The sequence below is a fragment of the Egretta garzetta genome, unplaced genomic scaffold, assembly GCF_000687185.1.
Source record: "Egretta garzetta isolate BGI_Z169 unplaced genomic scaffold, ASM68718v1 scaffold425, whole genome shotgun sequence".
NCBI classification, from domain to species: domain Eukaryota; kingdom Metazoa; phylum Chordata; class Aves; order Pelecaniformes; family Ardeidae; genus Egretta; species Egretta garzetta.
The window spans coordinates 2911761-2925870 of NW_009259796.1; the positions used below are offsets into that span (position 1 = coordinate 2911761).

The 14110-nt window shown below is 40.8% G+C and overlaps 1 protein-coding gene across 1 annotated transcript in view; it reads right to left on the bottom strand.

Annotated features, from left to right (window-relative positions):
* PLOD2 (procollagen-lysine,2-oxoglutarate 5-dioxygenase 2) overlaps positions 1 to 14110 on the bottom strand; it is a 70972-nt gene that overhangs the window by 55796 nt on the left and 1066 nt on the right. The window contains exons 2-3 of the mRNA XM_035895298.1: positions 12185 to 12251; positions 1651 to 1768 (exon numbers count right to left, since the gene is read on the bottom strand). The gene's annotated coding sequence lies outside the window, so the exon portion shown is untranslated. The remainder of the gene's footprint in view (positions 1 to 1650; positions 1769 to 12184; positions 12252 to 14110) is intronic.

Here is a 14110-nt window from a genome sequence, read left to right on the forward strand (position 1 = left end):
CGCTCCTGGAAACGCCTCGACGGTGCTGGCCGCGCGGGGACGTGTACTCGCTACCCCCTCAAAAACTTGTCGGTGGTTTCGTTGGCCGCCATTACGTCCCGACAAACGTATTCCTGGAAATTTAATGTTGGTGGGGAGATTGTGAGCAACTGAAGCCATGACTCCACGAGCCAAAAAAAACCAGCCTAAGACTTTTGTGTATGGGTGTAGCACTGTCGGCATACAGACCACGCTGTGCATCCAATCGTCTTGTGAACAGCATTCCGGTCAAGCACTCCATCATTTTATCATTCAGATTTCCATAAAGGAGCACTGTTCGTTTGCCTGATCTTAACACACAGAACTATTACACTTTTATCATTAAAGAAACACCCAACAAATCACCAAATTACTGAAGGCAAGCACAGTGATGATGAAGGAGATGTACTGGCTCATCTCCACACTTTTTCCTATTGTGATACAAAATATATTGAAAAAATAATGTAAACAACAGCCTAAATGTTTAAAAGTCACGTAAAATTATAAAAGCAGATGGCAGCCTACAGGAATCAGTGTGGATTAACACCTTGGCAATATTATTTGAGGACCAAAGGCATAATCCAAAACAAAAATTAGTGCTGAAAGCAGGATTCATGTATTTGAGACCCACGTATATAATCGTCAGATAGACACCTCATTTTTTTTATCCTAAATGTCTCTATGGGCCTAACAGATGTGCTTTTTTGGAGCCACGCTGGAAAGCAAAAAGGGGGAAAGAAGGGAAACCTTGACCTTGGCTACTGCAACCATTAGAACTGCATGCTTTTGTTTGGAACCCAGCACAGAAGTCACAGCCTGTATTACGTGCCCAGATGCTTTTATGGTTAATTGGGAGAGCTCATTCGTTCTGGACCAGGCAGCACACACAGCAGGGAGGGAGGTACAGCAAAGCAAAGAAAAAGACTGGGTCCTTGGTCCCAAGGAGCTCCTAGAAGAGTGAAGGCCTGTGAAAGCGGCAATTGGGAAATACTGGAAATGCATTCATGCAATGACGAAGCTGCAGTTGCCAACTATAGGAGAAACAGAAAAGACCCTCCAGTTCTTGGGCAATTACTCATGACCTACTTTCTCCTGCCACCTCTGTCAGACACGCAGAGATTCACCAGAGAACAAATACCTTTTGAATGCAGACAGCATGACCACATTTATGCACACATCCATGAACGGCCTCCGCTCGCTCTTCCAAGAACCAGCACTACTGCTGCTGGTCAACTTATGTAGGTACCTAGACTGCATTAGCTGAAATTGAGCAATGCCATCACTGGGATGATACTGCAAGTACTTCTATCTTCATTTCTTTTAAAAACAAGTCCAAGATTTCAAATAAGAAATTGGGCCTATGAAAAATGAAGATGGAAAAAATAGTTACTGTATTACAGTCACTATATTTAAGGTAGAAAACAGGTAAATGAGCATTTCAAAAGAGGTCCTCAACAGATCAAACCTCACCTCAGATCTAGAACAGCTTAACAGTAACACTTGTACTTGGAAATGCAAAGAAAATGTAATTACAAAGCTGAAAAAATAAGAACTCATCGAGAAGGAAGTAAATCACAACAGACATGTAGAACACACTTAATACCATCAACCGTGAAAGAAATGATGGATTACCTCAATAAAGTCTGAGGAGAAAGAGACAGGACTGTTGGGCATCATTTCAGAATAACATGGAGATGATGTCACGGCTCCCATGGACGGGACGGGAAGGGAAGCTGACGAAGCTTCAGCCCTGAGAATTAAGAGTAAAATCAGCAGCTGAATGTCACGTACATGCACAGTGCTCTGAGAAATCACAGCCCGGCCCCTCACCTCTGTCAGAAGCAGCAACTAATTTCACCAGAGACTAATATATAAGTCCTGAAAGAGCACTGTTAGGTGGAAATGAATGGGCGTAGAAGAGGAGGGAGCATCCAAGAGAAATCCTAAGAGGCATTTTGTTATCAAAAAGTACACGTAAAAAGTAGCAGGGAAGAATGAAAAGAATTTGTGAAAGAAGGCTGTAAATATGCAATAATGAAAGAAAAGGAAATAGCTGGCAAAGACAGATTTCTGATGTATGAGGAAAATGGGTTGAGAGAACCATGATATAAACACAGCCGATACCTGTAAGTGCAAGCCCAGACTTTAACTAGAAACTTTTACATTTTCTTGTCATTTTCCTTGGTCTCTTTTTGACTGTTCTTAGAAAATGCAAGCTTTGCCCCCAGAGAAAAAACAGAGCTGAAAGCTACCCAAAACACTGCTTTCAAAGTGACAGATGTGGCCAAGACATCTCCTATCCCCAGGAGGCATCAGTCGGACACTGGCCGATGGAAGGGAAAAATGCTCGTGAAACTTCAGAACTGAGCTCCCCCAGCTGTGCAGTGCCCATGGGCTCTGTCTCACCCTGCCTCCACAGACACTTGAACTAAAAATGTTACTTTTGTCCAGAAATACCATCTTCAGGGCCTGAACTGGCAGCTGGTGGTTAGCACAGTCTTCAGCTCTCCTGGTGCTGTTGCAAGCTGCTTCAGTACTGTATTACCATTACAGCATGCTCAACACTTAAACCTCTGACCTGCTAAGTAGGAACTTACCCTCAAATCAAAATCATTTTAAATAACAACATAGACAATGTGTAATATAATGTGCATGTATGCATGTTATAGTACAGAGGTTAACCCCAGAAACAATTCCTACAAATGTCCCAGGAAAGTGTCTCACATTCTTGCTGCTGTCACTATTTGCTCTTTTGACTTTATCAAGCCTTTTTAATAAAGAATAAAACCTTCCTTTTCCTCTGCAACAAGGCAATTTCTTCATGAGAGATGACTCAGTTTGGTTAACTAGCCATGGAGGAGGGGAGAGAGTTCACTACTGTTAGTTGTGGGGCTCTGAACATGGGAGCCTGAGGAGTTTTCTTGTCCTACAACTCCGCAATAGTGAGCATAGCCAGAAAGGGAGCAACTGCAAGCAGTCCTCGCTTCAGAAAATCACTATGAAAAGTGATTTTCTGTAACCTTACAATCAGGTTACAATCAATCAAACCAACCTTTTTTTTTTTTTCCCAGACCCAGTGCATTTTCAAGAGATCAGCAATAATATCTGTAATTCAGCTGGCAGATGTTTGGGCACAATTCTACAGGACCGTCTGCAGGAGACAACAGCTTCCTGATTGTTAGTAATCTCTATTCCTTCCGCACCTTTTCCTCAGTTGTCTAGATAGTTCTTCTGCAATCTCAATAATTCCTTGTCCGTATCTGCGTATCCTTGCCTCCTTTTCCCCATCTCTTTCCTAATCGTCTGTAAGAAATCATCATGGGGTTGGCAACTTCCGTCTTCCCCAAACCACCAACAATTTTATATTTCAAAATGCTGGTGCCACGTGGAATGGAAACAGACATAGTCCATTGCATCTCCAGCCCGTCACTGCAGCAGTCAAAGCTAGGTCTTGCTGTAGGAATCTGCCTTCTAAACTACAGAAGCCTTTTATGAGGCCTTTTTCACATCCACTTCATTTCACTGTCTTTAAGAAGAACACAGTCCGTGCTCCTGCTGTTCTTTGCCTGTCCTTGAACTCACCTCACCTTGAATCTAGGCTTCGAAATCTCTTCTTTTATTCTTGAGCCCCACTAGAATGCCTTTTCCACAGATGCTAAAATGGAGCAGTGTTGGTCACATGAACTTCCTTCCCTAATCTTGCAACATTGAAATTGCTCATTATACAGTAATAAAATCAAAAGAAAAATAACAAGATTAGTCTGTGGAAAGCCACAGGACAGACGAAACTGTCAACGATTCACCAGCAGCAGTAGCCCAAGAACCCCCAAAAAATAAAATCATCATGCAAGGATCCTAAGTCCCTTACCTCAATAAAGATAATTAAGAGTTTTCTAACAGATAATGAATTTTACATATAACAGTCAAAAGTCTCTTTTGTCTGAGCAGGTCAGTCATTCCCCATGTATTTTCAATAGCAGCAGTCATTAGTCATTTGTTATGAAGAACAAATTAATTACTCTCCCACTCTATCCTAGCTTGTCCCTCCAAATATCTTTCTAGTTTCATAAAATTTGTCCTCTCTTTGTCTTACAGAGGTGATTTCATAGCCCTGTGATTTCACTGCCTGGGTCAAGTGCACACAAATTATAGAATTAAACAGAAGTTTTTGGTTTCATGTTGTTATATCACTGATCTAGTTTACTATATCAAAGTAGTAACCCTGAATTTAGCTTTGAGATTCATTAGTAAACCACCTTTGAGTTAATAAGTAAGTCATGCTTTTTTCCGGTTAAATAACTTCCGTTGTGTAATTCATAAAAAGAAAATATTGGGTTTGAATTATAAACTCAACATATATCAGTATTTTACATGAGTGGGGGTAGCTGAAAACAGAAGTTTGTTATAGAATAATACTAAGGGAAATTAACATTCCAAAGTAATAGAAAGCTTAATAATCCCTTTTCAGTCATAGGAAAAAATGTTCTTCAGATATATTTTGTTTAGATGCTCATGGCCGGTTTAATTTGACCTCAAGCCAATGAAACACTAGAACTCAGCTAGAATTAAAAAGAAGTATGTACATTTTTTGCAAAAATAAATCAATATGAGTGTAAAGGCCCATCTGGCAATAATATGGCATTAAAATGTGCATCCCATTGCCTGACTTAGTATGTGTATGCGAGCCTTTAATAAGGGCCTCTTGAGTACTTCAACCCTAATAAGAAATCTTCCACAGACATTTTATTTCAAAGGAATCAGGCTAAATGGTACTGAAATTCTACTCCTGCTGTCTGAAAATAGTTTCTGTTTGGTTGTCTCCCTTTAATTTATCCTCAGCTTCAATAAGAACATTTATTTGAGTTGCCGCCCCAGTCTTGTTATTACAGGTGTGATCCAGCCCATTGCTGAGATGCGCTGAGCACTCTTCAGGGGTGCTGAGACCCCACAGATTTCAGCAGATGCTCAGCACCTTTCACTACTGAGAGCTGGGTGAATCCTTTGGGCTATAGTCACAGCTTCTTTCCCAAGCCACCCAATCAGATATGACTTTGCTTCATTCACTCATTTATAATTATAGCTATAAACAGCCCATACGAGCAAAAGATTAATAGTGTTAGCAAGCATTTCCAGGGTATAATCAGCTGTCACCCCATAATTACTCAAAAGATTGAATGAGTGGCTTTGAAATTACAAGGAGAGTTACATTCCTTTACTGAGAGCGAGCAGCAAGACACGAGTGCCCATGAAAAGCCGTGCTAAGTTTCTGTCTGTGGTCCATCCTTTGGCATTTATGACATGATTGCTCCAGCCTCAAGGTCCTATCCTGCACCACAGAAGTCGGTGAGCATCGTAAGAGAATAAATCCTGCTGACCTGGCCTTAAACCAGACGCTTCAGACCTCCGTCACTGCTTCTGGTGGACACAAAGGTCTGATCCCCATTGCTTTCATTGCGTTCATTTTTATGTGATTTATATAGGCACAAGAAACAGAGAATTAAATCCTGCAGAGTGTATCTTGTAAACCCTGCTGATCAGGGTTGATCTTGTAAAAATTTCAGTCCCATCACCCAATAAACTATAAAATGCCTCCCAGAGCCTCAAATGAGAGGTGTTGAAACGGACAATTAATCATAATGACTAATTTAAAGGCTTGCTTTTGTTATAGTTTAGGGATGCAGAAAAGAATATAATGGAAAAGGAACAGATATTCAAGAAAACTGGCTGAAAGAAAAGTAATTTTAAATATTTACTTTGGGATTAATAGCAACTAGTGGAAAAATGTATTTATGAAATTGTCTGAAGCTAGGAGTTTATGTGAATATTCGTGTCTATGTCCACAAACCATCGTAATGTAAAAAATGTTCCTCTGAAGTAAGGCTGTTCCTCTGAACAGGCTGAAACGTGTCACGCGTATGACCAATAGAGGAGGGGAGGTCGGTATGTGTTTTACAATAGTTACCCTAAAGCCTACTTTTTTTGTGATTTCAGAAGCCCAGTGGAGACTCCTAGAGTGGCAATTTGGGAAAACCGCTGGAGCAGAGAAGCATGTCCCACAAGTATTCCCCTACGGGAAGACATCAGATTTCATATTCTCTGTTACTGGAATGGTTTTGGTCAAAGCTTCTGTTCCTGCCCCTGCTCTGGGAGTTTTATGACTGTTCTGCCTGTCCACAATGATCTCATTCTCTCCAGCTGACTTGGAGAAGGTAAACAGAAACTGCTGTCTGACAAAACCTAATTTTGACAGGTAGGTCTTTTTAGTAATTCAGCTTGATTTATGACAAAATTGCCATTAAATTAGAGTTATTTCCTACTTCCTGTATGATCTAAATGAGGAATCCCAGATGGCCCCAGAACAACTTCTGGCAGCATTTCCGGAGCACTGGATTTGAGAGAGAAAGGAAGGAGATGGGCTGGCCATTATTTTGCTGCTGCTAAAGTCTCCTTGCACAGAGCCTTCCACCTTCCACTTTTCAGCAGGCATTGTGTGAAAGAGAGACCACAGGAAAGGTGAGGAAAAGCTAAGAGCCACAGATCTTACTTAATTTAGTGCCTCTCTGGTTGGTCAAAACATTATATGGTTTTGCAATACCTAACTATTTTGCCTCTTGACAAGAAAACCTTTCACAGGGAAAAAGAGGTGGCAGCCAATAAAAACAAGGCGTGGAAAGTAAAAGTACTATCTTTAAATGAACAGTTAAATACAGTTACCAAGAAACTTGAGGTTGTGAGCAGTGTCCCTGACACAAGCAAGAAAATCTCATGACTGAATCAGTAGGAGAATGTGCTTTCGAGCTTAGAGACATTTAGGAGCTGAACACTGCCTTTGAGGGGTTTTTTTTTCCTCATCCTCTTTTCCATCTTACGTTGCATGTGCACATAGTTTTATTTGGTAAAGGGATATGAAGGGAGGTTATGTTCAGCTCACTACTCAGAAACTTTTGCTGTGGAGCAGGGGTCACGACTGTTAACCCACGCTAGTGTACTTAATCCCTTCACTCCTGGTAGGGTAAGTGTGAGAGCAGAACAGATTCAGATCTTTAACACTAAAATGGCCAGGAGTTGCTGAAGCAATGAAGAAGTTTTAGGTTTCAGGCTGTGTACTGTGAAAGTGAAACACGCTCAGCCCGGATACTTCTTCTGAACTGTAACTCTTAGGCCAGTGAGCAAAAGCACGCATGCCTTTTTTTAAGGCTGGGAGCTTGACTGTTCTCAGCTTACATGGGAAGGGGCACAGAGGAGGCAAGCTTTGAATAGCAGCATAGTTTCGATAAATGTGATCCAATCTGCATTCAAGACAACATGCCTATCTGCTCTTCAGGGAATGACTGGAATAAACTGAGAACTTCCAATAGATGCCCAAGAGGGCTCCTTTCAAAAGATTTGGAAATTTAATTATTTTTTAGCACATCACTCAAAGGAAGCCAGAAGGATGGCTACTTAGAATATTTGAAATAATTTCTCAGAGACTACAGTTTGTGCTTCTTTAGTTTGGATGTTCAGGAAGATAAAGGCTCTAGCTAAGATAATTCTGATGACTTGTCAAGGTTGGCGGAACCTGACATTGGCAGTACATCTTGCTCCTGTAGTCTGGGCTTTAGCAGGCTGGTTTCGGAGGTGATCTGGCTGTTTCATTTCCAGACAATCCGAAGCCTGTACTGTTCAAGGCAACATACAGATTGATTCTACATTAGGGAATGTGATGGAATGAAATTCCTTCCCATTTAAAGAAAACTAAACAAACTTACTTTATGAATCGGAATAAGGCAGCAATGTCCTCCAGAATGGGGAGGAACATCATGATGAATATATAGCAGGAGTCACAGGTAGCTCAGCAGTGCTCCAGGACAGTGAATGGCTGCTCATAAAATCCCAAGCAGAATTAAGAAAGTGGCCAGAATTGCACATAGTCGAAGCATCACATGCTGACGAGCCTGGGTCACTGTCATCTTCTGCTCTTCCCTCTTCCTCAGTCTTTCTTCACTCCATCAAGAGGGTATGCATAGTATATAAGGCTGTAGCCAAAATCATTTCCATAGGATTTAGAAGAGTAGAAATCATAATACTCAGCCTAATAGTGTCTCAGATAAACTGTGCAGGCACCCTCTATTCCAGGGTACGTAAACGAGGAGAGAAACTTGGCAGGCACGTCCTCAGGACGCTCCTAGTAAATGGCCAGGTAAAAGCCATCCTGGTGTCATAGCAAAGAAAAGGAGTAGATACAAGCCCCCTTTCCTTGTATCCCTGTACCAATGTAAAGATATTCTTGCATTTGAGATGTTTACACATTAACAACATTCTTTGATATAGCCAGAAAGAAATCAGGAAAACTTTATAGCCTCTGTATCTGACTCTGGCAGGCAGCTACCTAGCAAATTATCAGCTCTGCAAAACCCTTACTTACAGGAAAGCCTTATTAATGTGGCTGTCTCATTGTGCTTACATTCTGCCTGCTAGAATTCAGAATTCTGCTGAAATAAGGCCTGCAGAACTCACTGTGGCTCAGCTGTAATGCTCCCCACATGTGGTGGGGAATATAGATATTACTTATTCTTGCATTCGGGTTCCCAGAGTGGGGTTTGTACACCTGATTCATTAAAAAAAAAATCAGTTATACTACTCTTGTTACTCTGCTTGGAAAGGCTATGTAAACATTTGTGTTAAGCTACTAAGCTGTTTCTAACCAGATAGATTTGATACAAATTGTAAACAAAAAATATCCTTTATGCCAGTCATTTTCCTATTATTTACCTTTCATGTGTCCTTATTTTCAAGATGCTGCATCTTCACTTTTTCTACTAAAATATGCTCATGCAATGTAGCCAGAGCTGTATTAGTACTGCATTAACCTAGTCTCAGTATAAAAGCTCTGCAGGTCCATACATATTTCATCCTCTGTGTTTCATGGCAGGGACATGTGACTATCTTTAGCTCCACCCCCTTTTTTTGTGTATAATCTTGGGTTCTGCCAGCTCTGCGTGGAGATGACTCAACCATCTCTTAAGTCTGCTCCAACCTGGAACAGTGCTCAAAAACATTAACACGCCTTTCCAGCCACTTGGCCATGAGTACAGTATTTCCAGTCATGTGTCCTTCATCTTTTTTTCAAGATCCTTTTGAAGTTGTTGGTTCATGAGATGCAAGAATCAGATCCCAAGACTGTGGATCACTTAATCCTCTCACTTTGCATGTATTTTTGCACTAGCCAGTTGGAGCGTTTGTACCTAAACTGAATGCAGATCGAGGGAGTTGTTGGATCAGGCCCCTGGAGGTTAGCACCATCTGAAAGATTTCAAGCTGCCAGATAACGTAAAAGACATGGTTTCCACTTCTCAAAATAGTGTCCATAAAAGCCATTTTGAAATTGTCCCATGTGCAAGAAACTAGGAACTACTACAAACTGATTTCTCATCCAAAGGCAAGGTATTTTTTTTTCAACCTCGCCTTTCTAAATAGCACATCCTTTGGAAGTTTTTCAAGATCAAAAGTCTTTAGTGAGCATCTTTTCTTAGACAGGAACATTAAGTAATCCCCGTAGATTATTACTAATTTGATTTTATTATTGCTATCAGTTTGGTAAATTTGGTACCGTGACTCCAGAGGAGTGTCAGACGCATTGTGCACAGCATTGTAGTGACAGTCTGCAAGAGCCTACGGAGCACCACCCAGGCTAACAGGGGACTAGCAATCTGAATGATGATGTCGAGACTATTGTTAAATATTTATCAAGTCATCAGGACTCCTCAAACCACTATATAAAGCTGTTGTGAGGTATTAGCATTGCCACAGGCTATTCATATTACCCAGTTTTATGGTTCACCCCCCTAGAGATAACAGTGATAACTTCCCTGGCTTTCCAATCCAAAGAATAGAAATCACTTGCTCCAAAAAAAGAATATAGTCTTTAAATTGGACCATGCTTGAAGTAGCTACCAAAGCCAGGGAGCGCACTATGATGCAATTTCCAAAGGAAAATGAAGATAAGATCACGGCAGAAAAAATTCCCCCCTAAATCACAGAAATGGAAGAAATCTCATACATCGCTAAAGCCAGGCTTCTACAAAACCTCCATTCCAGCCTCTTTCTCTTCTTGGTACCTTGTGTGTCTTTTTGCAAATCAGTGTCAGAGAGGATGAAGATTCTTGTTTTAGTAAAAGTAGGCCATTTAATTCTGCTCTTCATATCTTCCTTCTGCTGTTTGTGAGCAGCCCAGCTTGCTATATATCAATACGCATTTGTTCTGTTGAATGATTACAAATAATTCTGTGGTTCTCAAACATAATTCTAACATTTTGTTCCCCTTATGCTCTAGGACTATAATTGACACAGCTGATGTGCAGCTGAATATAAGCTGCCATAAACAAATGCTGTGCATTTGAACTCAACTGCACGTAGGCCATCCACAAGCTTTTTCCACTCTGGCTGTTCCTCCCCGCAGCCAATTGGGGAAGATGTTTTGGCCATGACTCCACTGTAGATTACTCCACATCAGACCAACATCTGATTGGAGTAAGGAAAAAGCTACTGGTTAAACATTCATAATTTTCAGCCAGCATGCCAAGAGCCTCAGACGAGATGCACTCCCTCTCTCTTTTGAAAAGGATCGGCGCTCTCAGGCTGACCTTCAAAGCCGAGCTCTGTTTGTGGGAGTGTGTACTCTTCACCTCTCAAAGACAGGGAACTTACTGCAGCACTTGAAATTTTACTGGCTGTGTTTGCTTTTCATATAGTGCAGGCAGGGGATATTAGGCAGGGATTTGATTTACAATCACCGTTTATATCATTTACTCTTTTTCTTTTCATCCCAGAGAAAGCCTAATTTTTTCCCATGGAATTTCTCTTAAGTGAGTCACAGAAGTCAACTGTTGCCCAAGCACTTACAGGAAAGATGGGTTTACATTTTATGTGCATTTTTAGGAACACTTCTGTCACACCATACGTCTCAATGACTAAATTAGGTCATTCCTTTGCTTTTTCCCTCTTTGCATTGTAGAGGAAAACAGACATGATTTATCAGTCTGTCATTATGGAGGAGGCTTGATTCTGAGTTTGTCCATCCAATTCTAACTCTGCACAAACCTCAGTCTGTGATTCCCATCATTTTTGGGCTCCATAACTGGAAAGCATGACTGGGCAGAGAAAGGCTTTGATACTTTGGTGATTAAACATTTAAAAAACACCTAATTTAGATGATAGATGGATGACAGCAAGGAAGCAGCACCTCTCTGTGACGTGGTCTCCCCCTAACTCACTGAAAAAATGTTGGCAGTCAGCAAAGATTCAGAAAACAGGTACTAGCAAATATGCTTTGTTTCTCCACGTATGCGGTGCCTGAGGTGGCTGTTGATGACAAGTCACTGGGGGACAGCTCATGTCACTGGCCGCAGGACCTGCAGCCACGCTGCACAACCCCTGGGTCCTCCCCAGCTGCCACAAGATTGTGCCCTATAGCAGAGCTATAGGGAACCCCATGGCTTTTCAGCGGTGATAGAGGAAGCGAATACTGCTTTAAGGAGATGATTTGTGTGAATGCTTTTCAGCCTCCTACAGATTCTAAACTTACGGAATAAATTCTTAATCTTGCACTAAAACTCATTCAGGAGTTGCATATGTAAACTTTTAAACCAAAGTAAATTTTTGCACTAGTCATTTCCTCCATTATGAGCAAGGAACTGATGGGAGCTAGAAGAAACTTAGTTACTGCTCCATAGACACAGAAATATCCAATAAACAAGGCACTGTCTAACTAAATCTAATACAATCATTAATTCAAGTATCATTATTTAGAGAATTCCATCATATATGAAAATACAAAAACCTTAAGCACAAAATTGCTAGATTAACTGGACCATCTTCATAATTCTAGTTGGCTGGTGGTTTTTTTTCTTTTTGGGGGGGAGAAAAAAATTGTAACTCTTATGTTTTAGCCTGAGAAGAGACATTTGATCAGCTGTTCTGACCAGAATGTCACACTCATTGCATTCCTCTTATGTACCCTTATATTACAGCAAAGAACATGAGTTGGATTAAAACATTTTGGTCCTCAGCAAAGTAAACTGTTGACACCCTGCTGACAGGCTGTTAACAGAAACCAGCTATTAGTGGAATTGCTGTGGGAGTTTGTAGGAAGGCATTTACAAATGCTTTATCAATACAGATTTACCTCAGCAGCAAAAAGAACAGACAGCATCAGCAGTTGTGGCCTGGGTGGGTATGCCATATTCTTCCTCCTAGCCAAAGAAAAAGTACTTGAATCAGTACGAATTGCAGGTAAATAGCTCAGGTGGAGTGGAAGGTGACGGTCTCAGGGAAGGGATGAAGTTTCAGGAATTGCAACATTTTTCCATGTACCTGTAATCAGGCAGCACCAAAGCACATCTCCAAGGCAAGCACTCATCACACTCTCTTACCCAGTCACTCCAGACTGCAGCTTGATTATGCTGAGATTTCAAGCCCTGATATTTTTAGCACCCTTCTCTTGGTTTTTTCCATTGTCAGCAGGTATATTTGTGTTTTTAAATGGTCAAATTCTAATTTTAAATGTACATTTGCCAGAAATGCCCTAATCTGTACCTGGATAGAAATACTGGTGTGGCTGGATCTGAGCTGCAATGCAGAGATTTATCAGTGGTGCTAGGTGCCCTCTAGACCAGGCAGCTAATTACCTTTGACTTCAACGAGCTTTGGCTCAATAGGATTTTGAAGTCAAACATATTTCATAGATGTTTACACCTCATTACATCTTTCTGAAAAGATAAAAACATGACTAGTGCATATTTCTGTTTGAAAATTTGGCTTGAGTTTATCTGATTGTGAAAGCTTTTGCTAAATTTCACCACATAATTACTGAAGTGCAAATCCCCAGGAAAAACAATTTGCTGTAAAGATTTCATACTCGCAGCTTAAGAGGCATTGATTAGTTGATGTTTTACTCTGGCACTGCATTGTACTAGGTCTCTTAAAGCATACATAACCACCAACATTTTTGTAATTTATTTTTTATTACTTTAATACACACTTTTGCAGAAATATTTCCTTCAACTAAACTTGTTACTTAGAAAGTTGAACACTGTAAGTGGAGCACAAAAAACATACATAGATTTAGTTGATCTATTCAACAGAAATCTTACTTTCCTGTCTCTTGCTCTCTTCTCTACCATGGAAACATTAACTATTTGCTCTTTTCCTCTTTTTTTCCTTTTTTTTTTTTTTTTCATGGAAAAATGTGTGCAGCAACACACAGGTAAGTTCTTGTTAATTTCAATGGCTGGCTTTAATTCTTGGTGCATTTTAATATTAGCTCACTACCTCTCATGGCCTTTCCAAAGTTTGTTCAGTGGAGAAAGAGGACAGGGCACAGTGAGCCCTTGTCTGTGTTGAACAACTTTGCTTGTATTTCTTTTCTGTCCTAATCTGGCACCAAGCAGAATACGGACAGAAACAGAGTGCCGGCAAGCTCAGCCTCAAGTCCACTGAAAGACCTATGTTTTCCAGGAGCCACAAATACTGCTCTCTGAGAAGTGAAAAATTTTCTGGCACAATAAAGCAATGTACCTTGGTTCCATTGTACAGCCTTACTCAGTGGGATAAAAAATAGTTTTATTCCAACTAAAAAGTTTTATATCAGTTAAAAAGCAGCTGGAGTAAAAGAAGGCAGGATTTAGATGCTGAAGTGTAGGTCTCTGGGAAATACACACAACCCTTGCAGTATTAGGGTTCATTTTGTTCAAATTCCCCAGGGCGAGTGTTGCTCCATGTCATACTGCGTGGCCAGAGCACGCCACGGTAAAACCAGGAGACAGAGCCTGAGCTGAAATATCAGTTGGGGGGATTGGGAAAGACCATAAAGAACTGAAGGAACAACTTACAGAATGTAAAGACTGTTGGAGTGAGCTCATCCGTGATGTACACGACAGCTCAGTTGTACAGCAGGGTATAACTAAATAGAAAGTGGACCAGCACAAAGCACTGCCTGTGCAAGTTCAGATGCTTTGAGAGGTTGTGCTGTTCAGATTGTGCCAAAAAAAATCCCAACGCTCAGGAGGAACTGTACACTTACATGAAAGGGACTATACTTCAGAGCAGGAAT